Raw genomic sequence first — 22,464 nt, 5'->3', positions numbered from 1 at the left:
ATACATATACATATATATGTATATGTATATATACATATATATGTATATGTATATATACAGAATATTATGCAAACCAAACTGTAATTACAGCACAATAATAATTGTAATATTTGAAGCCATTTCACTAGCATCTTGTAGTATTTGTAGGAATATAATAATATATCATATATAGAGATAATATATCAACAAAAAAGATCAGTTCCTATTACACTATCCCATATTTCACAATTATACTTATTTCATTGTAGCTATTTGGAAAAATATACAATTTGTAATAGCATTTAGTAGTTAAAGTATATAAAAAGTATTTTATATATATATATATATATATATATATTCCAAACTCTCATAAAGACTGCAGTAAATCATACATTTTTCAAGCTGCTTTTGGTTGGTCTGCTTCTCTTTCTAAATATCCTGTTTCTCCGACATATTGTGAAAACTCTTTTATCTAATGTTTTCTCGGTGCCTCACGATGTCCCCGGAGAGGGAAGATGTTGTTGCCGTCAGTGTCAGCGCGGACCGTTGTTCTTATTGTTATGATGACCACATGTGGCCGGGGGCCGCAGGGTTCAGGATGCCACGGCTGGCTTCCTGTGCGGCCTGTCTGCAATCATCGGAGCTCTCCAGACACGCATGCTTAGCGGAGCGTGACAGGCGAAGGGTTCCCCTCTGACCCCCGGTGCTGCACGGATACGTGTAGGGCGAGGCTACGGAACAAGAACGCAGCAACCCCAAAAACAAATAGGACATCGACTCTTGGGCATCTCGGTGTTGTCCGGTTAAAATGAGCAAAGATGGTTTGACAAACCGTGCCACGGTTAAGTGTTCATTTCCTCAACAATTACACTGAATTTCAAATTGTTCTCTTTAAAAATGTCTTGAAGGTCGTGTTTTATTATCTTTGAAACACAAAGGATCTGCTCAGTCTTATCAGTCAAGGGCTTCCTTTTGAAGGGCTAAAAGAAATCTCATTTGTTTTAATGCAAGACCATTAATCATTTTGTCAAAGCATGGGCGTCACCTTCTTCGGTTGGATATTTGAATCCCTTCAAGCGTAAAAGCACGTACCAAATATTTCTCAACATATTTGTCGAAAATTCATTTTCATCCGAGAAGGACTGCATTTGAAACGTGACCTTCTTGAGTCGGCGGTTCTAGCCACAGCACTTTCCACCGCCGCGGGAAAAAGGTCATGCGGCGGCGGAGCAAACGGAGAGAAGGAAATAGGCGCGTCCTGGCCGACAGATAGCGGACAGGGGAAGGGACAGGATGCTCCAGCTCTCCTCTGATTTGTTTCAAAAACACAGTAAATCACTTGGACGGGTCCACTTTATCATTTCACAACACTCTTTGTCACATCGGGAGGAAAATTTGTAGTGGATGCGACTGTCTTACAACATGTGGACCTATGCGCAAAATGGTAACGGCTCTTTTATGGGCACTGTGTAACTAAATTGTTACCGTTCTAGTAAAGTTAATGTGCTGCAGAGATTATTTTATTCGAGCGAGGAATTCTGGCTCATAGGTGAACAGCAGGAAGGACCCAGATTTGATTTCTGGCCTGTGTGGACAGGTGATAAAAAGCAAATAAAATCCGCCTTGAGGGAGAATGAAAAGCCGTCACTTCATGAGTCTGCAAAATTTAAAAGCTTATCCATTTTTATTTGATCCTATTTCATTTTATTTTGGCTTCGTCGTAAAAACAGACAGGAAAGACTGAGGGGAGTTTTTGTGACCGCTTCAAAGGTAAGGAGTAACCACTTTTTGTCTCTTTTCTTCACCTTGCCGGTAAATCTGAATGAATTAAATTATGAACGACTGAGTTGTGTAGAATCCAAACCATCTAACGATGTGTAGCATGTCCATGTTGACAAAAGTTTACACATGTATATCTTCATGCGTGATGCTTTACCGCTCAGAACTAGCTTAAACGAGTCCTCAGAGGCGTATGCAACCCCAAAGGACTCAATATAAAAACATTTATACAAACATTTCAGCCAATCACATGATCCCTGCCCTCCCTGCTAGCGCGCTCAACACCTGCTATCAAATTTTAGCCAGTTAGCTCCTGTTAGCTAGAGCAACAACAATGTCAAAGTTATTCCAAATCAACCAACTTGAGGCTGGTGCCAGATAAACACAGTACACAGAAACGCAATTTAGCTTTTAAGCTTCATTAAAGGTTCTCTATATGATTTTCCAAGCATTAATATAGCAGCAAACAACGATTTGCTATGTACGCACTGCGCTAAACGTAGCATCCACCCTCCGGTTCCCCCCTCTCAGGCAAACACTGTTAGCCCTGTCAGCACTGTTGCCGTCCATTGCACTGTTAGCACCGTTAGCTGCTAGCCACCGGCTCAGCCGTCGCCATCTTGAGAGCCATGTGGAGGAAACAGAAATGCTCTGAATTTGGCAACTTCAACAAAGCTACTAATGCTACCTACCTGCTAACTAAACCATTGACCGACTAGTCTTGTGCCTTGATGTCTTGTATGGTAGTTTATGCATTTCTCAATTTCAAGATCACATCTAACCAAGCTAGCGTTGTGGCCTTATCTGGAATGCTGGCTGGAGGATGTAATGGCTCTATAATGGCTCATCTCAAGCTCAAAAACTAAAGCATATACTATACTGAAGCTTTATAAGCTAACATTTTCTATCCTAACACCTGGATCCATATACAAACTGTATGTTTTTAATGAAAATGATCTCCTTGGCCACCTGTCTTTTACATCGTAGGCCCTTTAAAGTAAATTTCCAGTTTATTTTAGACACTCTTTTGAGTCAGACTGAGGACTCTCCATCCGTACGAGTGTGAGCATCTGTCTCTTTGTGTTTGTCACGAGGTGGACTGACTACTTTCCTTACTTTCCACCCAGTGCGTGCTGGGATAGAAAACTGTGCAGGTGAGACGGGAGACGAGGCGAATGAAATAATTATGATGTTCCGTCCTATTTAAAAAAACATCATCGGAGGCAGAATATCCCAGAAAAACAAGCGGCATCGCCTCGACTTCACTTTGAGTAATTGATGTCTTCGAACAGCAACCTGCAGCTAACGGCATACGCCGGTAGAATTCTAAAAAGCCCGTCAGAAGGATCTCACATAGATTTTCTGTGAGACGGTCTGTCAGCTCTAATTTTGGGGAGCACCGGCCCAAACTGCCCTGGAGCTGTGCTGACGGGGACGGATTTAAAGGTAGATGATGTGTGACCAGGATATTTTTTTTGGTGGTTTCAGCTGTTTTTGTTGTCCGCAGTGCTTCCGCTGTCCTGCCAAATACATCCCCCCACCCACCCCCCACCCCACCCGACAAAAACAAGATGGAGACGCTTCATTTTTCAACAGACTGGCTTTAAAGTAGTTATAATCTATTTGTCCATCCTCAACTTAAACAAGCTTAGATGTGTATTAAGAAGAGCTTCAAATCAATTGGTAAATGCTAAAAGTATTTTGATTTTGTCAGCTTATATAGCATTGTGCATACAATCCATGTTGGCTTTAACAAAAAGCCAGAGCGAAACAACAAATCTGGAACATCGCCACAAAGAAACATGCATGGCTGTTGCCTTCTTGCTCATATGTTCTCGAAGGCAGAGGTGCTATTTATAACAACGTCAATCTGTTCGGCCCGCAAAGCAAAACAACCACGTATGTTTTAATGCCGAGATCTGAAATGTGGATTTCTCTTTTTTCTCAATGGCAGAGACACTTTTAGGGGCGTCGCAGACACCATTTCATGTATAGCTCTGTCAGCGAAAGAGTCTTAAAGGTCAGACCCTAGGAAGAAAATATAAATACACAGACGGGGGAAATTAAAAAAAAAAAAAAAAAAGGAAAAGAAAAGCCTTTTATGTAGAAAGACGTATGGCGCAGATGCTTCAGAGCAAGAGGGCTCGCTTGAATGCTTCGATGAGTATGAAGATGATGTGACTCTATATACTATGGCTTTTCACAGACAAGAGGCCAGCTGAACACCTGTGCAGCTGCCAGTGGGAGGCTGCTGCGATATATATATATATATATATAGAAGCCACTGAAAGTTGCTTATTAAGACACTGCTTGGTTTTCCTTTAATTTGCCACCCTTCTATACATCTGATAGAGACATAAACACGGCCGGATTAACCTGCTTGGGTGCCTCGGGGCAAAAATATGCTGCTCGACCCCCCTATTAATATCTGGGTCTTTAAATGTTCCGCTATGTTCACCAGCCAGCCGCTAACTTGGCCTACCTGTTGTTTTTTTTGTGTGCTGAACAGCTAGCATATATGTAAGGTTGTAAGACCTGAAATTGGACAATAAAACAAATTTCTGCACGTGCAGGAAAACATTGTATATAACGTCTTGTGGCTCCAAAAGGAACTGCACATCTTATCCTTGCATAACACACCTGTGTGGAATGGGAAAAAAAAACATATCTGTGGTCTGCTGCATCAGTTTTGATCCTTTTGTTGTTGTTTTAAACTGTCCATGTGTCATAGCAATGCAATGCTGAATCAGTGGAGATGCCACTTGATACAGTGGTTTATTGGTACATCTATGGGCCTACGGTTATACAACCGCATCGAAGCTATCTCTTTAAACATATAGTGCAGCACTATAGGCCGTGCTTTTGTAAAGGACTGACTGATGAATCCAATCAGCAACAGCAACCCCCTAATCAGTGGTTTAATTACATTAAAGTCAGCGTGCCTTTCAAAATATAACATTGTTCATTTACCACACACAATGGGGAACTGATACCTCCCTATTACTGCTTTCACGGGCGAGTTGCCATTATTTTTTTTTGTTCTCAACAGGGCGCGCTCTCCTTTGTGCCGACAAAAAAATAAATAAAAAAATCCCGTCATCTCTGTATGCAAAGGTGAGAGAGTCGAGTCCCCCCCCCCCGCGCGTGCGTTTCTTAGCAGCGGACCTCGGTGATGAAATCAAAAGGGATCGTGACGACACCGCGAGAAATAACAGCAAAAAACCCTCTGATGTGGTGCTTCAAGGAAGAAAAAATATGTATTTCATCCCAAGCAAGAAGAAGAAACGCCGAAAAATTAACAATCCAAATACACTTAAATGGTATGTATCCAAGCCCCTGACATAAAATAAAATAAATAAATAAAAAAGCACTGACACGTGAATGCAGCTGCCGTGGAAACAATGTGCTGTGTCATCTTTGTTGGCGTGTTTCCGCGTGTTTATTGAGATTGGACTACTTGTTGACAGAGAGGGACTTTAGTTTCCATTTATTTATTTTTTTGGGGGGGCAGGAATGGGACTCGAGTCTCTCGTCTTTACGCATTCCCCCTGAACACACACTGCTACGCGTGCGCGCGCGTGTGTGTCACTGCTCCCTCCCTCCCTCCTCCCCTCCTCGCCCGCCTCCCTCACTGCATCTGACAGCGTCCCTCCCTCTTTCTCTCCTCCTTCTCTCATTAGGCTTTTTCACCGGCAAAACACCGACTCACTCCCTTTCCTCCCGCCCCTGTAACCGGAGAATAAGCGCGGAGCGGCGAAGGGGAGCAAGATTGACCTCCGCCGGTGCGCACCACCATCCATGGTCCTCCTTTGGATGTCTGTCTGACAGGAGGGTATGTTGGAATATTCATATCAACCCCCCCTCTCTCCCTCTCTCTCTCTCTTTCTCTCTCTCTCTCGCGCTAGTTTGCTCAATGTCGTTTTAAACCCAGGCTTGCCTGTGTTAAACGATGTGTTGAATGTCGGGCTTTAACGTTTTCCCCCCTCAGTGATTACGGTGCTCTACTGTATTCTCTCTCTCTCTCTCCCTCTCTTTCTTTTTCTTTTTTTTTGTGGTTGCTTTTTGCTGCTGCGGTGCAAGGAATAACAAATGCGTTCATTTCAAGCTGCGGCTGTTCATTGTAAGACCGCGCATGGACTTTGCCCGCTTGCTTGCCATCCCTCCGCCGCGGGGGTTGAATCATATTGTGGGAATGAAGCAGTAGAGGCAAGTTGTTGCGTCGTTTTGTGCGCCTGTACTGGCCCAGTCAGTGTTGACAAACCAACCAGGCTGCTAGATTCTCCCCCACCACCACTTCCAGGATTCTGGACAGCCACTCTACAGGCCACGTGATGCTCTACACCTTATTTAAAAAAAAGAAAGAAAGAAAAGTTGTGCCGTTTGTGTCTCAGACTCTCAGGACAAACTGGATCTGCTCTTATTATGTTCTCTCAACACACCCACTGCTAATTATGCAACAGCCACATTTGACAGATACACACACACACACACACACACACACACACACACATGCTGTGGACTCACACACACACACACACACACACACACACACACACACACACACAGTCAGTGCTGCCATTGTCACGCCCTCTCTTGTCAACAAACCCTCTGGTTTTGCCCACGCCAAGTAAAACAAAACGTGTCGTTTGGGAGATTTTTCTGAGAAGCCTTGTTGTTTCCCCGTCTGACTCGCGGCGCGATCGTTTTGTCGGTGCACCTGAGGGTCGAGAACGCCGTGGAGACGTTGGGCTGCAGAGGTGAAGCCAATGCTCTGCTCTGTGTTTTAGGCCTGCGTGCCGGGGCAGGTCCCCTGTATGGGAAATGGCCTCACCTTTGAGCCCCCTGGCTTCTTCGCTGGTTTTATGGAATTACATGCAGTAATTGACGAGGAAGGTTGTAGGAAGTTGTAGCACCCCTCCCCTATATTTCTCACTACATCGAGTCATTTACACAGTTTGTTGCAATCGACTATGATCTCCAGGAAAGTTCGATGAAGTGTTGCCCTAAAAAGCTCTTCCCATCGTCTCTCATTATGTCATGTTGGGTCTGCAGCGTCACCCCTACTTCTGTCACGCTCTCCCTCCAGGCCTCGCACACACACACACACACACACACACACACACACACACACACACACACACACACACACACACACACCGTCGGCCTCGGCCTGCAGACCTGCTGTCTGTCACACAGCGTCCCTGTCGCTAACATCGGACACACTCCTGCGCCTGCTGTGTCAGGCCTGCAAAGTCACTCTGCCAGCCCGCCTCCTGATGCCCCCCCCCCCCCCCCCCCCCCCCACCCTCTCGCCCTCCTAACTGCCAGGGAGCCATTACCTCATCCCAGTGCCAGTTTTCTCCACTGTTTGCTCATCACTGCTACGACATTGAATTTGCGATCACACAGAGTTCAGGCCTGTCGAAGCGACTCCGACGGTTCTGTGACTGTTTTTTTTTTTTTTTTTTTTTAGAGGGGGGATTTTTAGTGCAGAGACTCTTGCTACTAGTGTGCACATGTTTGTGTTTGTGCGTGAGTTCAGATGCCAGAGGGCTCCGCTGGGATTTCACAGCCCGGCATGCTGCCTCCCACCATTTGCAATTCAAAACGAGCATGTATGAAGCATCCAGCCCTCCTCCCCTCCGCGTCTCATCGGAGACGAGTCATTCCTCGTACTCGGCCACTTCTTCCTCACCGCTCCGTGGGAAAAAGAGATCGGTTCAGATCAGCTCCTGTGTATGAAACGGTATCACAGAGGAAGAGGTGGCCATTTTACCTGAGTCATGGTTTCTTTTGTTTATGCTGTAGCTCCAGGCACATGCATAGAGCGCTGCATAACTGTGTGGGGGTCACCCTGATGTTACCAACGATGATGCCAAGGCATGCAGTAGCAGCAGCAGCAGCAGCAGCTGTGTGTGTCTGTGTGTGTGTGTGTGTGTGTGTGTGTGTGTGTCATGCGCTTGTCATTTCTTTTGGCCCAGCTGACTGTTCTTTGGCTCGTCATGTTTTTTGTAGCCTGGTGAAAACAAAGTCACATCCCTTCCTGCCTTCTGAACACCAGTGAGCAATCTCTCTCACACACACACACACACAAGCACACACACACACACACACACACACACACACACACACACACACACACACACACACACACACACACACACACACACACAGTGATGGATTATTGGACGGACCTGCCGGGATCAGGCCCTGGGGCCCAACGTGTCGGGGGACCCCCCTGGCCTTCAACCGACAAAATGTCACTCAAAGAGACACGTACCAACCAGGAAGAGACTCAAAATGACCACAAGGAAACATACTGCATCTGCAAAGAGACATAAAAAGACCAACGCAACTCCAAAGAGATGCAAAACAGATGTAAAGCGACCAAAAAGAGACATAGAATGACTACAAAGATACACAAAGCAACTACAAAGAGACACAAGTCAACTACAAAGAGACACAAAGCGACTACAAAGAGACACAAAGCAACTACAAAGAGACACAAAGCAACTACAAAGAGACACAAGTCAACTACAAAGAGACACAAAGCGACTACAAAGAGACACAAAGCAACTACAAAGAGACACAGAGCGACTACAAAGAGACACAAAGCAACTACAAAGAGACACAGAGCGACTACAAAGAGACACATAATGACTACAAAGAGACACAAAGCAACTACAAAGAGACACATAATGACTGCAAAGAGACACAAAGCAACTACAAAGAGACACATAATGACTACAAAGAGACACAAAGCAACTACAAAGAGACACAACTATTAAGTCAGTGTGTCTTGCTCTTGATGTAGGAGAGGTGGGGGGGGGGCTTTTGCATGCGTTTGCCCAGGGGCTCATTGTCTCATAACCCACTCATGGACACACACACATGCGCTCGTACTTCTATACTTGTGAGGTACTTGCTTATTGACATCATGCATTGCCTAGTTCCAAACCCTAACTGTATCATCGCAACTAACATCTAACCTCAACCCTGACCTTCACCTGAATCCATATTCAGCCCTCAAGTGTTCATCCTTAGGATTGCCAGTAAAACAACCCCCCCATTTTAATATACTATTAATATTCATGGCATAACCATTCATTGTGCCATTGCCTCTCTATAATGTTGTTTTTAAGGATAATGGCAGTGTGCATCATTCAAATTGCGTTCCCCGACACAAGGGACTGGCAGTAAACGCTCCGGACGTGACACGGAAGATAAAATGATGTCTTACTTATTCAGTCTCTTTCAAACTATCAAACCAGAGTTGGTGATTTTTTTGGGATCAATGGAAAGACTAACAAAGACAGTATTAATGAGTTTCATTTTTGTTCTGTCGGGTTTGAATAAAGTGTTTTTTCCTGAAGAGCAGCGAAGTGCAATTACTGTTTTGGTCAATTGAGTCTGGTAGTTCTGAGGAGCGCACATAACTGCTTTTATTCACATCTAACTCTGTGAAATGAGGGTTTATTTTTAACCAAAGCAGACTTGGTGATTGCTGTTACAGTGGCAAGACTAAGAAAGACGTTTTTTTTTAATGCGTTTTATTTAGTTTCTGTTCAGTTTGAATTAAGTGTGCTTCGATGATCAGCGAAAATAACTGTGGACTCTTGACTGGAGCCTGGTGGCTTTGACGAGAGCACATTGATTGTGTGTTTTGTACATGAATTCAAATAATTACCTAAATCCCATTTTCAGCACCGAGGGGTCATGTTTCAATCGCTGCTGATCAGATCTGGAGCCAATAAATACCCGTGATTACTGCGGAGTCATTTGGAATGAATGCCGATCGTATGTAACCATTTCCCATTAAAGGCAAAAAGCCAGATGTTGGTGGTGCTTTTTTTTTGTCCCGTGGAGGCTTCACAAAACTATAAAGATGGGCGTCTAAGGACCGATAGATAAATAAAAAAGGTCAGAAATGGTGCAGCAAAGGCTTAAATATCCTGACCTTTAGTCGCTACTACAAGTCAAGCTTTAAAAACAACTCAATAGCATTGTTTTCAACCCTTTCCCGGTCTAAATGCCATCACACCACACAACCATTGTTTACACACCAACGACCACTTGATACCCGATAAACTGATGAGCATCACTGTGTCATCGATTGAAGGATCCGTGCGTACCACGGCGGTACAGTGCACCGCGGCTTTGTGTTCGTTCGTTTATCTAATCGGCCTAATCTTAGACGTAAATCTCTGTTCTACATGCTTTTTTTTTTTTTTTTTAATCAGCTTTGTTTGGAATAATCAAAAGAGGATAACGCGACATTACGGCAGCTGGATCCAGCGAGCGTAATCGCACCAGCTGTGTGTGCTTTTTTTTTTTTGTTTGTTTTTTTTTTTTTATTATGGGAGTAGAATTAAGCCTCATCAGGACGCTGCACCGCTACGACTCAGAACCCGGACGCCATATCGTTTCGCTGCGTGGTCTTTAATGGAGTGTTTCGTCGGGCTATCCAGCAACAATGTCCACAGCTATTTGCAAGCGGCCCTCTTCCTCCCCTCAGTCGAGGGCCCCTCTTCACCAGCCTGTTGCTGTCGGGGCTTTATATTTAGCTTTTGGTTTTCACTCACACAGCTCCGGGGCGATTCACTGCCTTCCTCAGGTTGCATCATTCTGTCTGCAGTCGGATTTAAGAAGAGAAAAGAGACACTATTTCGAGCCACGAGGCAGTTTTATTTCACCGTTCTGCTTTTCCCACCTTCACTCATGTTGCTCTTCGCAGTTGATGGGAAGCATCACTTTGTCCTTCTGAAGGGGAGGCAGAGAGCTTTACCCCGAGCAGCAGCAGCAGCAGCAGCAGCAGCAGCAGCTCAGCTCGGCTCGCCTCAGCCTGATGATTACAATGAGTCAGCAGATTCTCCAAACCCCTCCCCCCCTCCTCCCTTCCTTTGCATACCTACACTCGTCTCCCTCTCGACCGCCGCCTTCTTTGAACAAATCCCCTTTGCCTCTAAAGGATGAGACTCATCGTGTTGTTGACTGGCTTTGATCTGTTGCAACGATACCCATAATGCTGCTCTTTTTTTAAATTTTTTTTTTTTTACCTCCTCACCGTAAAATTCATATTTCAGCCAAAGTTGACAAGGAAAGGGAACAGTTGCCACTTATTCCTGTTAATTCTGCTTTCTTCGTCGGCCCTTTCCAACAAACCGAGCCAGCGGCCATTGTTTTCTTTTGGGCCACTTCACACTTGGCAATCGTTAATTTGGAGCCTTTTGCATTGCAACAGTTGTGGAGGAAGGCTAATTCCGCTGTTGAGCCGTCCATTTCCCCGATGACAAGAGAGTGTGTGATTGCCTCGCGCGCTGAATAGAGGACAAACGGTTGTGCGCCGAGGTCGATCGTAGTGCAAAGTATTTATAAATGCAAAAAAAACGAGACCTAAAAAGAGGATTAGAAAGGGATTAGTAGCCCCAAAAAAAAGAACTACAAATTCACAACAATGCCGCGCTTACTGCTACTGAGGAAAATTCTGTTCATTTGCACAAATTCATTTTTGCAACGTGAAGAAGTTGCAGGTGTTGCGGTTGATCCTCAGAGGACGATGGTCCCGTGGTAACTGGACTGTGATTAGAAAGAATTCTGGTTAACGAGATACGCGGCTCCGCTGAGGAAGTCGGGTCAACTTTGACCTCTTTGTTCCGCTGCTAATTAAATGCTGCTTGTTGCGTCATGCGCTCCACTGAAGCAGGTTGGGTGTAGCCTGCAGACGGACGGTGTCTCACCGACCGTTGGGTGTGAGAAATGTGCTCGTCGAGGATCGCGTCGGCTCGGTTTTTTCGCTGCTGTGCTCCGTGGAGGAGCAGAAACACGGGCCAACTCCCAGTCCTGGTGGGCCTCCTCCCAGTCCTGGTGGGCCTCCTCCCAGTCCCCCGTGGGCCTCCTCCCAGTCCTGGTGGGCCTCCTCCCAGTCCCCCTTGGGCCCCGTCGTGTGGCTTCCAAACCGGTCAGACAGGTTGGAAGGCAGATCCAGGAACAGCCGCGGCCGTTGCTCCACACTTCTGTGCGCTCACACCTGCCGTGTGTGTTTGCAGTTCTCAGTAATAAGCTGCGGACGCATGCGACACACGTCCTTTGTGTTTGTTGGTGTGTTGTGCAAACTTGTCTGTTTGTGTGTTTGCAGCCCAGTGAAGTATCACCTGTGCTGTACACACACACACACACACACACACACACACACACACACACACACACACACACACACACACACTATTTATGCATTATTTAGCCCCAAAGTGGGTATACATTCACATCATAACTCTAGATGTAGAACATTGGCACCGTTAAAAGTGTGCCGAATTAGCCGTTAGCAGTTCCTGTTTGCGCTGTACGTGTGGAAGTAAAGTCAACTCGCTGTGACACTAAGTGGTTTTTAATGTTTGGTGGCGATGTTCCGTGAGGATCACGGGAAAAACAATTTGCCCCGATTGTCATGCATGTTTGTGGAAGGGCCAGGGAAGAGCCCATTACGTACTGGGAGTGGATCTGAGTCGTCATGACGATGGTCTGCACTCTCTCCGATTTCTGAAGTGAGTTCTGGACTTATGTCAGATATAATATAATATCCTTGGGAGGTGCAAGTCACACTGAATCTAAAGATCTGTGTATCACGTCTTTGTGTTGTGATTTGACTGAGTTATGTCTCGGAGAAGGAGGGTTTTAAGGCACTTAAATTGTTGCCATGATGACCATGTTGGCGAGCAGCAGGACAAGCTACAATAACTAACTTCCTGTTTTTTTTTTTTTTTTTTTTTAGAACACCTGTCTCTCCACGGCCCCCCCCCCCCCACTTCAACTCTCTCTCTCTCTCTACATGTAGCATCACAAAACTACTTGAAAGCTACTGTAGACGGTTAATAAAGCAAACCCACTGGATGTGTCACACTGTAACTTACTAGGTTCTCATTCATTTACTTGTTCAGACTTAAAAACCTATTCCAGGAATGCAACTAATGATTATTAGCGTTATTGATTCACTTGCAGATCATCTTTTCGATAATCCCAAACTCAGCAAACGGCTAAATTGCTGAATCAATTATCAGGATTGTTAGTGTTTCAATTTTGGACCGATCGACTTAATCCATTAAGCACTAGTTAGATACCATTTGGTCACATGATGTGCAGGTGGAATATTAGGAAAGGCTTTTGAAATTCAGTGGTGGAAGCTCTGACATTACAGACTTGAAAGTTGACTGCTAAACAGAAACCTTATTCTTCAAACTTATTGTTGTTTTTCATGCGTTCAATTGTAGTTTACTTCATTTGGGATTTGGCTCGCAGTCAAGATATCAGGGCTTTCCACCGTGAACGTTTCTTTCAGCTGCATGCAGCCGTAACAGAAAGAACTAGACGGTGTTTTTACTGTCTCAAGTCCCCGCACTACTATACTTACAAATGCATCCAAAACACAATAGAACAAAAACATTAACAATTCAATGGAAAGCATTGTTATGCAAAGTACACACATTTTCTTGTGGTCCAGAAATGACACAAGCTGCTCTGGTTTGATCCGTTTATGTCAGAAGAATATCATCTTAATCTAGTACCACTGCACACAGGGACATGCGCCGCTATTTAGAGGGGCTGTTGCTCAAACCAGTTGACTCTGTATAGGAAGTTGACGTAGTCACCGTGACGTCACCCATTGGTTTGTGGACTGCCGTTTTTTTTTTTTTTTTTTAAGCAATGACTTCGGCATTTTGGCAGCCGCCATCTTGGTTTTTCTCCGTCGCCATCTTGTTTCTTTGGAACCAGAGGTGACGCGGGAGGGTGTGCAGCTGAGCGCTGAAGAAGACATTTTTAGGCGACCAAAATGTCACAATTAACGATCAAGTTCTGAGACAAAAACACAGACAACTCCCAGACCGGACAACGCCACGGTAACGACCTGTCAATCACAGTAGCCCCGCCCTAAATTATACCCTGCTTTATCCTCTATTGTACTTTAAGTGGACCATAATTTACTAAGTGAACATCATGCTGTATTGAAGAAGACTTGAAACTAACGATTTACATCATGAACTCATGTTTACAATGTTTACTGAGGGAATAAATCAAGAGAGAAGTTGAGTCATTTTCTCTTACTGTACGTTGAAACACCTATACTACCACACTATTTAGTATGCCAGAAAAACATTTAGTACATATTAGGTCAAATGAATTTATGCCCCAAAAACTGGACGTCCAACTGCATCAGGTTGCGTTTTGCAGTATGCAAAGCGGCATGCTTTTTCTGTCCGTTCTGACCCACAATCCTCTGAGCAGCGAGCTCGAAGTTGAAGGTGCGACGTTGTCATGACGAAGAGGTTACCGCCTGGTGTAACCTGAAATAAAGGGCACTTCATTTCCCCGAGTTAAAAAGACTCAACTGGGGCCTTCGACGGCAACGATGCCTAGTGTGGACGCTGCAGTGTCACGTGACAGGGGGACATAGGGCATCGCATCCTGTGGAGGCATTCATACCACAAAGTATTAAGTTTGGATGATTATGGGGATTTTAATTTGGTCTAACTTCTTGTATGTAATTACGCAACCACAACAGCAAAAATACAACTTTTATTTCCTTCTGGGCTGATGTTTGGGTCCTTGACTCTGCGTGCCATTTATCCTTCGCTCGCTCTGCTGTTCCTCTTTACGGCCTTGTTCCTCGGCGATGCCAATGAGCGTCCTCCTTCCTCATTAATGAGGTGGTTGATTTATAATCAGAGCGGGCGCTCTCGCTCTCGTCTGCGGTGAGCTCCCTTTTTTTTCTTCCTTAAAAAAAAATCATAAACCGATTTCGCCGCGGCAACATTAGCGGCTCCTTGTTGGGAGCGCGTCAACACTAAAGCCAGTGTACATTTTACAACTAATTCCCAAAGTCACGCTTTTCAGCAAGCAGCAGCGGCAGTTTGTAGAGGAAAATGTAATGCTGTCGTGTTATCGGCGCGGTCCACTCTGGGCCATAAACTTCTGTGTGCTTGTGTTTTTGATCGCTCGTGTGTTGTTAGCGCGCGCCACAACAACACTCTCACTTCTCTTCCCCACCTGCAGTTGTAAGGCCACTCCTCAATAACGTAAACCACTCATTGTTCTGGCACCAGCAGCTCCCTCTGTGATAGTCAGCTGTTTGTTTGTTGTTGTTTCTTTTCAACCGCAGGCTTTTCTCTAATTGTTCCACGGTTTGTAGAGCTTTTTCTTTTTTTTTCTTCTGCTGGCCGGCATTAAATGTTTCACGTCGCTGATGGATTTTCCGTCATGCATCGATTTTTTCTCCTCTTTTCTTTTTTTTTTTTTTTTTTTGTATGTTGGCAGTGATAATGAGAGGCTTTTTCATAATTCTTAATGGACGTCCCTCCGGTAGCCGTTTCAATGCTGAAATCTCACCACACACTTCTGCGCCAACAGCACACAGCAGCCGCTGCCAAGCACTCCACAGTCCGCAGATTCAGACGCTCTGTGTTGGCCATTTAGAAAACCACACTGGTTCGTCCACATTGGAGTAGCAGTAGTAGTAGTAGTGTAGTGCTTAGGCGAATGAAGTTTACAAGACAACTCTAAAATGTTCTAGAGCAGCTTTGACGTCCTTTTTTTTCCCAGCCTTAGTCTCTCTCTGTGCTTGTCCCTGTCTATACTTAAACAAATAGCACTGAGTTACTTGTTCAGCATCTTTTTAAATCCTCTGACACTGACACCAACAACACAGAGAGCTCCTGTAGCTTCCATTCAGCCCCGGCACTGATCCTAATAAGGAGATGAATGGCTCTATACAAACGGCAGACTGAAGTTGGGCCCGCTGCCTCTTTCTTTCTCCTGTGTGTTGCTGAGGGGGTGACATGGCTGTTTCAGTCTCCTCTGATCTGCTGTCTGTTCCTCTGTAGACCTGGTCAGTTCAGGTGCGAGGGGACAGATGGGACAAGTCGCTCAGCGTCTGGTCTGGGCAAAGAGAGGATAGTTTGGTTTCAAGTGAAAGCCAAAAAAAGACTCGCACAAGCTTGGTTTGATTCAGGATTGAGTTGTTGTATTGTGATCACTGTAGATGAATAACGAGCGAGAGGAAGGCGGTGTTGGTCAACGGGTATGGTCAATAAGCATACGGTATATACTGTGTGTGTGTGTGGATATATATATATATATATATATATATATATATATATATATATATATATATATATATATATATATATATATATACACACACAGTTGTGGTCAAAAGTTTACATACACTTGTAAAGAACATAATGTCATGGCTCTCTTGAGTTTCCAGTTATTTCTACAACTCTGATTTTTCTCTGATAGAGTGATTGGAACAGATACTTCTTTGTCACAAAAAACATTCATGAAGTTTGGTTCTTTCATGACTTTATTATGGGTTAACAGAAAAAGTGATCAAATCTGCTGGGTCAAAAATATACATACAGCAGTGCTAATATTTGGTTACATGTCCCTTGGCCATTTTCACTTCAATTAGGCGCTTTTGGTAGCCATCCACAAGCTTCTGGCAAGCTTCTCGTTGAATCTTTGACCACTCCTCTTGACAGAATTGGTGCAGTTCAGTTAAATTTGATGGCTTTCTGACATGGACTTGTTTCTTCAGCATTGTTCACATGTTCTCAATGGGATTTTAAGTCAGGACTTTGGGAAGGCCATTCTAAAACCCTAATTCTAGCCTGATTTAGCCATTCCATTACCACTTTTGATGTGTGTTTGGGGTCATTGTCCTGTTGGAACACCCAACTGCGCCCAAGACCCAACCTTCGGGCTGATGATTTTAGGTTATCTTGAAGAATTTGAAGGTAATCCTCCTTCTTCATTATCCCATTTACTCTCTGTAAAGCACCAGTTCCATTGGCAGCAAAACAGCCCCACAGCATAATACTACCACCACCGTGCTTGACGGTAGGCATGGTGTTCTTGGGGTCAAAGGCCTCACCTTTTCTCCTCCAAACATATTGCTCGGCATTGTGGCCAAACAGCTCGATTTTTGTTTCGTCTGACCACAGAACTTTCCTCCAGAAGGTCTTATCTTTGTCCATGTGATCAGCAGCAAACTTCAGTCGAGCCTTAAGGTGCCGCTTTTGGAGCGAGGGCTTCCTTCTTGCACGGCAGCCTCTCAGTCCATGGAGATGCAAAACACGCTTGACTGTGGACACTGACACTTGTGTTCCAGCAGCTTCTAATTCTTGGCAGATCTGCTTTTTGGTGGTTCTCGGTTGACTCTTCACCCTCCTGACCAATTTTCTCTCAGCAGCAGGTGATAGCTTGCGTTTTCTTCCTGATCGTGGCAGTGACGAAACAGTGCCATGCACTTTATACTTACAAACAATTGTTTGCACTGTTGCTCTTGGGACCTGCAGCTGCTTTGAAATGGCTCCAAGTGACTTTCCTGACTTGTTCCAGTCAATGATTAGCTTTTTCAGATCCATGCTGAGCTCCTTTGACTTTCCCATTGTAGCGTTTGTGGGCGTTTGTATCCAATGAGCCCTATTTAAATGGCCTCAGAGAAGTCACCAGCTGTAGTCACTCATAATCACTCACAAGAAGTTAAGAGGCCATGCTATGAAGCTCATTTCATTGACACAACTTTCTAAGTCACCAAAATTGCTAATTCATGTTGCTGTATGTATATTTTTGACCCAGCAGATTTTGTCACTTTTTCTGTTAACCCATAATAAAGTCATGAAAGAACCAAACTTCATGAATGTTTTTTGTGACAAAGAAGTATCTGTTCCAATCACTCTATCAGAGAAAAATCAGAGTTGTAGAAATAACTGGAAACTCAAGAGAGCCATGACATTATGTTCTTTACAAGTGTTTGTAAACTTTTGACCACAACTGTATATATATATATATAATCCTCATCCCCCAAAGTTAATGATGGAACTACTAGTCAAACAGCAACAGTATATTTTGTGATTGTGTACTGTAACAGGCTAACGGGTTAAGTTCAGTAAAGCTTGTTAAAAACAACAGCAGTTCAGAAACACAAAATGCTTATTTTCACTGTCTAACAAAAGCGCTTTAAGTATGTGAACAATGCTTAAAAATTCTACAGTCAAAGAAAACAAAGAGACATATTAGCTCCTTAAAACAGCAAAACAGCTAGCTAGAGCTGCTAGCTAGAGCTGCTAGCTTCCTTGCTAGTGTACATCAGCAAAACAGGTCTGTATTTTGGAAAAGCACACATAATGCTGATTTTCACAGCAAAATATATGTTCTTTTATGGGGTGTGAGAATATACTTCACAATTGTACAGTCAGGGAAAACAAATAGCTACTTGAAACAAAGAATCAGCTAACTGTATTAGCTAGCTTTCTCCTTTTAGTACGCGTTTAACATTACAGACAGTTTGGTAGATATTACAAAGTCAGTTATTTTCACAGTAAGAAATGTAAATGCTTGTAACATTTATGAATCATTTCCTATTATCGGAGATGGATGTTTTCCAAGATTAGCACTGGTCACGGTTAGTTAAAAACTTCCCAAAAATGGATAAATGTATGAAGGTAGCCTACGTCTTGGGATGAGTCATCAAAAAATATTTAAACATTGGACAAAAAGTGAAAAGAGAGGGCTAATATGTGTAAATAAAACATGCTTTCTTTATTGTTACTTTTTTAATGCCAAGAGACTTGACACATTTGAGGCATTATAGGAACCTGGAGAATATTTTGACTTTAAATGGTACTCTCTCTGCATCATCAGCTAGTCCACAAGGTTGACTAAAGAATGCACAGTTTGTATAAAAATGTGGGCAATTTTGTTGTCTACTTTGTGTGCTACAAGTGGAATACAGGAAAATGTAGACTTTTGTATGTCGGGTTCTGTGCAACAATGGGGGACCGGAGCTTTAAAAATGTCACATTTGGAGGAAGTAATGACTGTAAGAATAGGAGCTATTTTTTTTTTTCTCAACCTTGCTTCAACACCAGGAAATGATCGTCAGAGAGCTTTTACACCCACAGAGTCAGTTATGTATTGCCATCCTTAAGTATTTCAAGGCTATATTAAGACTCTTTAGAAATGGGAAAAAGGGCTCCCATATTCTAAAAAGCATGTCATTTAGTAACGGTGTGTCTAGTTTTCTCAGCTCTGTCTTGCATTCAGTAAAGACAGAAACGAAATTAAATCACAGTATTCTAAGAATTCCTTTGGCTCATATTATAATTGTTTTCATAACCCTTTTGCACTTAGTTTTCTAGTTTTGCTTGTGTTTTATTCACACCCACGACTTGTTTGATAATATACAACAAAATGAAAAAAAAAGGACCATTGTTGGAAATAAGTTCTGTGCGGCAGTATGAAACCCACGATCAATAGAATTCTTCAAGTTATTGTTTTCGCTCTTATTTATTTCTCTCAACAGCGAGTGGGAAGCTCTCACTGTAAACGTTTCCCTTGTATTGCATTTGCACATGTTGTGTAACAAAACGTGGGAGTGAAACGCTGCACTGTCACATCGCTGCTGGGATTACATATATTTCTGCTTTGCCTTGTTAGCAGGCAGCAGTTCATTTTACAGCACAAGGTGTTTACACAGAATGGAACTTTGTTGAAGTTCGGTTGGGATGCAACGGAGACAAAACCTAATTCAAGTGTTTAATTCGATCTGGCAGCTTCCAATTAGCTGCGTCTGTCACACTCAACAAAAGCAGTCCAAGCTGTTGTTTGTTTGTAGAGTTGGACTGTGTTTAAGGACGGACAACTTAGTGCATCTGGTCATTTGCTGTTTAGCCCGAGAGCAAACTCGACTCACTCTCTGCACCTGAATCGTCGCTGCTCACCAACAGCTGTTCTCTTTTAAAGTGCTTTTGACACCACCCTTATTTCAGCCTCTGGCAGCCTGTGAGTTTCACCCATTTATTTTCAAAAGCCTGTCTGACCCCTGTAGCCACGCTGTCTTTTCACAAGCAGCCAGCCGTAACTCTGGCAGAGACGTCTTAATCGCCCCGAAATCTGGATTGAAAACTGAAGGGCGCCACAGGTGTTTCACCGGACCGCTGAACAGGCTGACATTTAGGGAAGTACGCTCCTTCGACTTGTCCAACTCAGTAGCATGCGGTAGTTACGACCGGGCGGCAACCTCCGGTTTTGAAAAGTGAAGCCAATGCGGAAGTGCCTTAAACATGCATTCTTTCTAATGGCCATCGGGGGGCGACACTGATGGCAAAAACAGTCTGATTGTATAGAAGTCTATGAGAAACTGACTCTACTTCTCACTTGATTTATTCCCTCAGTAAACATTGTAAACATGAGTTTATGATCTAAATCGCAAGTCTCAAGTCTTCTTCAACACAGCATGATGTTCATTTCGTAAATGATCGTCCCATTTCAAATAAAATAAACCATTAAGCAGGATATGCTTTGGGGCGGGGCAACCTTGTGATTGACAGGTCACTACCGCTACCAGAGCTGTGTACAGCGTCTCTAAGTCACTTCCATTCACTGGTTACAAAAATTCAATATGTCGACCACCAAAATGCCGAATTTGAGGCTTCCAAACGGCAGTCCACAAACCAATGGGTGACGTCATGACTACTGCGTCCACTTCTTAATCTACAGTTGGATGGAAAATTTTTGACCCAAGAAACGATACATGAGGTGGTTTAGTGAGCGTCAGAGGTGCTGCTAGATCGATTTATGACGGAGCCAGGCTAGCTGCTTCCCTCTGCTTCCAGTCTTTGTGCTAAGCTAAGCTAGCCGTCTGCTGGCTGTGGCCTCATATTTAGCGTATGTACACTGACACCAGACTTATATGCTCAGCTCATTCTCAAAAAGGAATATTTGTGTTACCCAAAGTTATACAACTTTTACCTAATGACATCATGTGTGTAATCATGTTCTATAAAAATATGTTTTCAATGAAATGAAATGAGACTTTCTTCTTTTGACAGTTTTTTGAACACCTGACGAATGAGACGGATGCGTTTTATTGAATGTTCCTTGAAGCTGTAACCGGGTAAATGTTTGCTCTTGCAAAATGCCGATCCTCTCCGTGATCCGCAGACGTTGTGCAGTTGCTCCGCCAATCCTCCTCCGCGCGGTCTCAGCCGAGACGGGCCGCACGCCGCCATTAGAATGTTCAAACAAACAAACAAACAAACGGAGCAAATGAGATAACTCAAACACTGTCTCGATGACACGTTTGACATTTCACTGGGATCAATACGCCCCACATCGCAGCAACAGACAGCCCCACTAACGCGGGAACAAATGCACATGGGTGGGTGACGCAGCGGGGGGGGGGGGGGGGGGGGGGGGGGGGCGTCATCATTCACTTCGCCTAATGCCTGACAACCATGTTCATAATTCATATTCATTACATGCACGTATTACTAATTCATGCTTTGGGGGGCACCATTTGTCACTCAGTGTAGAAGCGCTTTATAGTTTTAGTGTTGTTATAGCTTCCTTTGCTTCTTGACGACATCCCGGTACAAATGTCCTGTTGGTGGTGCTGGGTAAAAAAAACAAAACACAGAGAAGGATTTCACCAGGAAGTCACCAGCTTTTCAAGGATCAGTGTTCACGTATAGCCCTGATTCATATTCACACGGCGTCGCCAGACTGGACTGTAGACTTGGGAAATAGAGCAGCAGAAAGACTACAAATAGCACGTTTAGTCAGACCTCAGTCGGCTGGTATTGTGTGCTTGTTCTGAACTCCCACAAACCCTCCCGTGTCCTTCTCTCTAGTGCCGCCTGTGGCTGCTCGCTTTAGACTCACAATTGCGTTGTCCTTCTAATTCTCTCTTTTGATGCCTGCCTCCACTTTCTCACTTTTTTAACTAGTTCCCGGTTGGTTCTCGACGAGGCGTTTTGATGATAAAACAACGCCTTTCTTTCACTCCTGCCGGCGCATTCGAAGCACACTGAGTAACAGTTTACATAAACCTGCATGAGCTGATGCAGGTCATTTGGGGGCTTGTTCTAGCCCCATCTAGCCCCCCCCCTCGAGTGTTCCCTATGCAGATTGCGCCTCAGATACCAGACAATGCAACCTATCTATAGGCTGGTGTGCCTTTTTGGTAATTGTACAATTACATTACATTACATTACATTACAGTCATTTAGCAGACACTTTTATCCAAAGCGACTTACGATAAGTGCATCAACATTGGTAATCAAAAGAACTACTAGTCACCAGAAGTCATAAGTACATTTCCTTTTCCAAACGAGCATCTAAGAGCATGAAGCAGAGCATAACTCAGAGCCAAAGTACAGAAACAAGAGAAACAGTTAGTGCTATAAGTAATACGAATACAATAAGTGCAACAAGCTAGTATGAATACAATAAGTGCTGAGTGGAAGGCTCAGGGTAGCACTTCCTGAAGAGGTGGGTTTTCAGCCTGATGAAAGATGGGCAGCGACTCCGCTGTCCTGACGTCAGTGGGAAGTTCATTCCACCACTGTGGGGCCAGGACAGAAAACAGCCGTGACCGGGTCCATCGGCCGCCAGGACCTCTGAGCGACGGGGCGACCGATCGCCCAGAGGCAGCAGAGCGAAGTGGTCGGGCGGGGGTGTGAGGCTTGACCGTGGCCTGGAGATACGAAGATACAATAATCACATTGGCATTTTGTTGAGTGAGCCAGTGCGATGCTGACTTCCGGGGGTTGACCTACAAAAAAAAAAAGAAGCAGTTGTTACAGGTCGCTGGTGAAAGAAACCTTGTCATTAGCAAGTACGTGTAATGATGACAAATGCCGGTTCAGCTGG

The 22,464-nt window shown here is 44.1% G+C and overlaps 1 protein-coding gene across 2 annotated transcripts in view; it reads left to right on the top strand.

Moving 5' to 3' along the window:
- Nucleotides 1-22,464, top strand: part of LOC137880565 (band 4.1-like protein 3) — a 104,828-nt gene that overhangs the window by 21,490 nt on the left and 60,874 nt on the right. Inside the window, exons 1-2 of one of the 2 annotated variants that reach the window (XM_068721976.1) lie at nt 1,406-1,749; nt 5,439-5,590. The gene's annotated coding sequence lies outside the window, so the exon portion shown is untranslated. Of the gene's footprint in view, nt 1-1,405; nt 1,750-5,438; nt 5,591-22,464 lie in introns of those variants that run through there. The other variant, XM_068721977.1, reaches the window with a different exon arrangement.

This window comes from Cebidichthys violaceus, unplaced genomic scaffold, assembly GCF_023349555.1.
Source record: "Cebidichthys violaceus isolate CVI_PGR_0920_01 unplaced genomic scaffold, fCebVio1.0.p SCAF_29, whole genome shotgun sequence".
In the NCBI taxonomy this organism is placed as follows: Eukaryota; Metazoa; Chordata; class Actinopteri; order Perciformes; family Stichaeidae; genus Cebidichthys; species Cebidichthys violaceus.
This window is presented reverse-complemented; position numbering and strand designations above follow the sequence as displayed.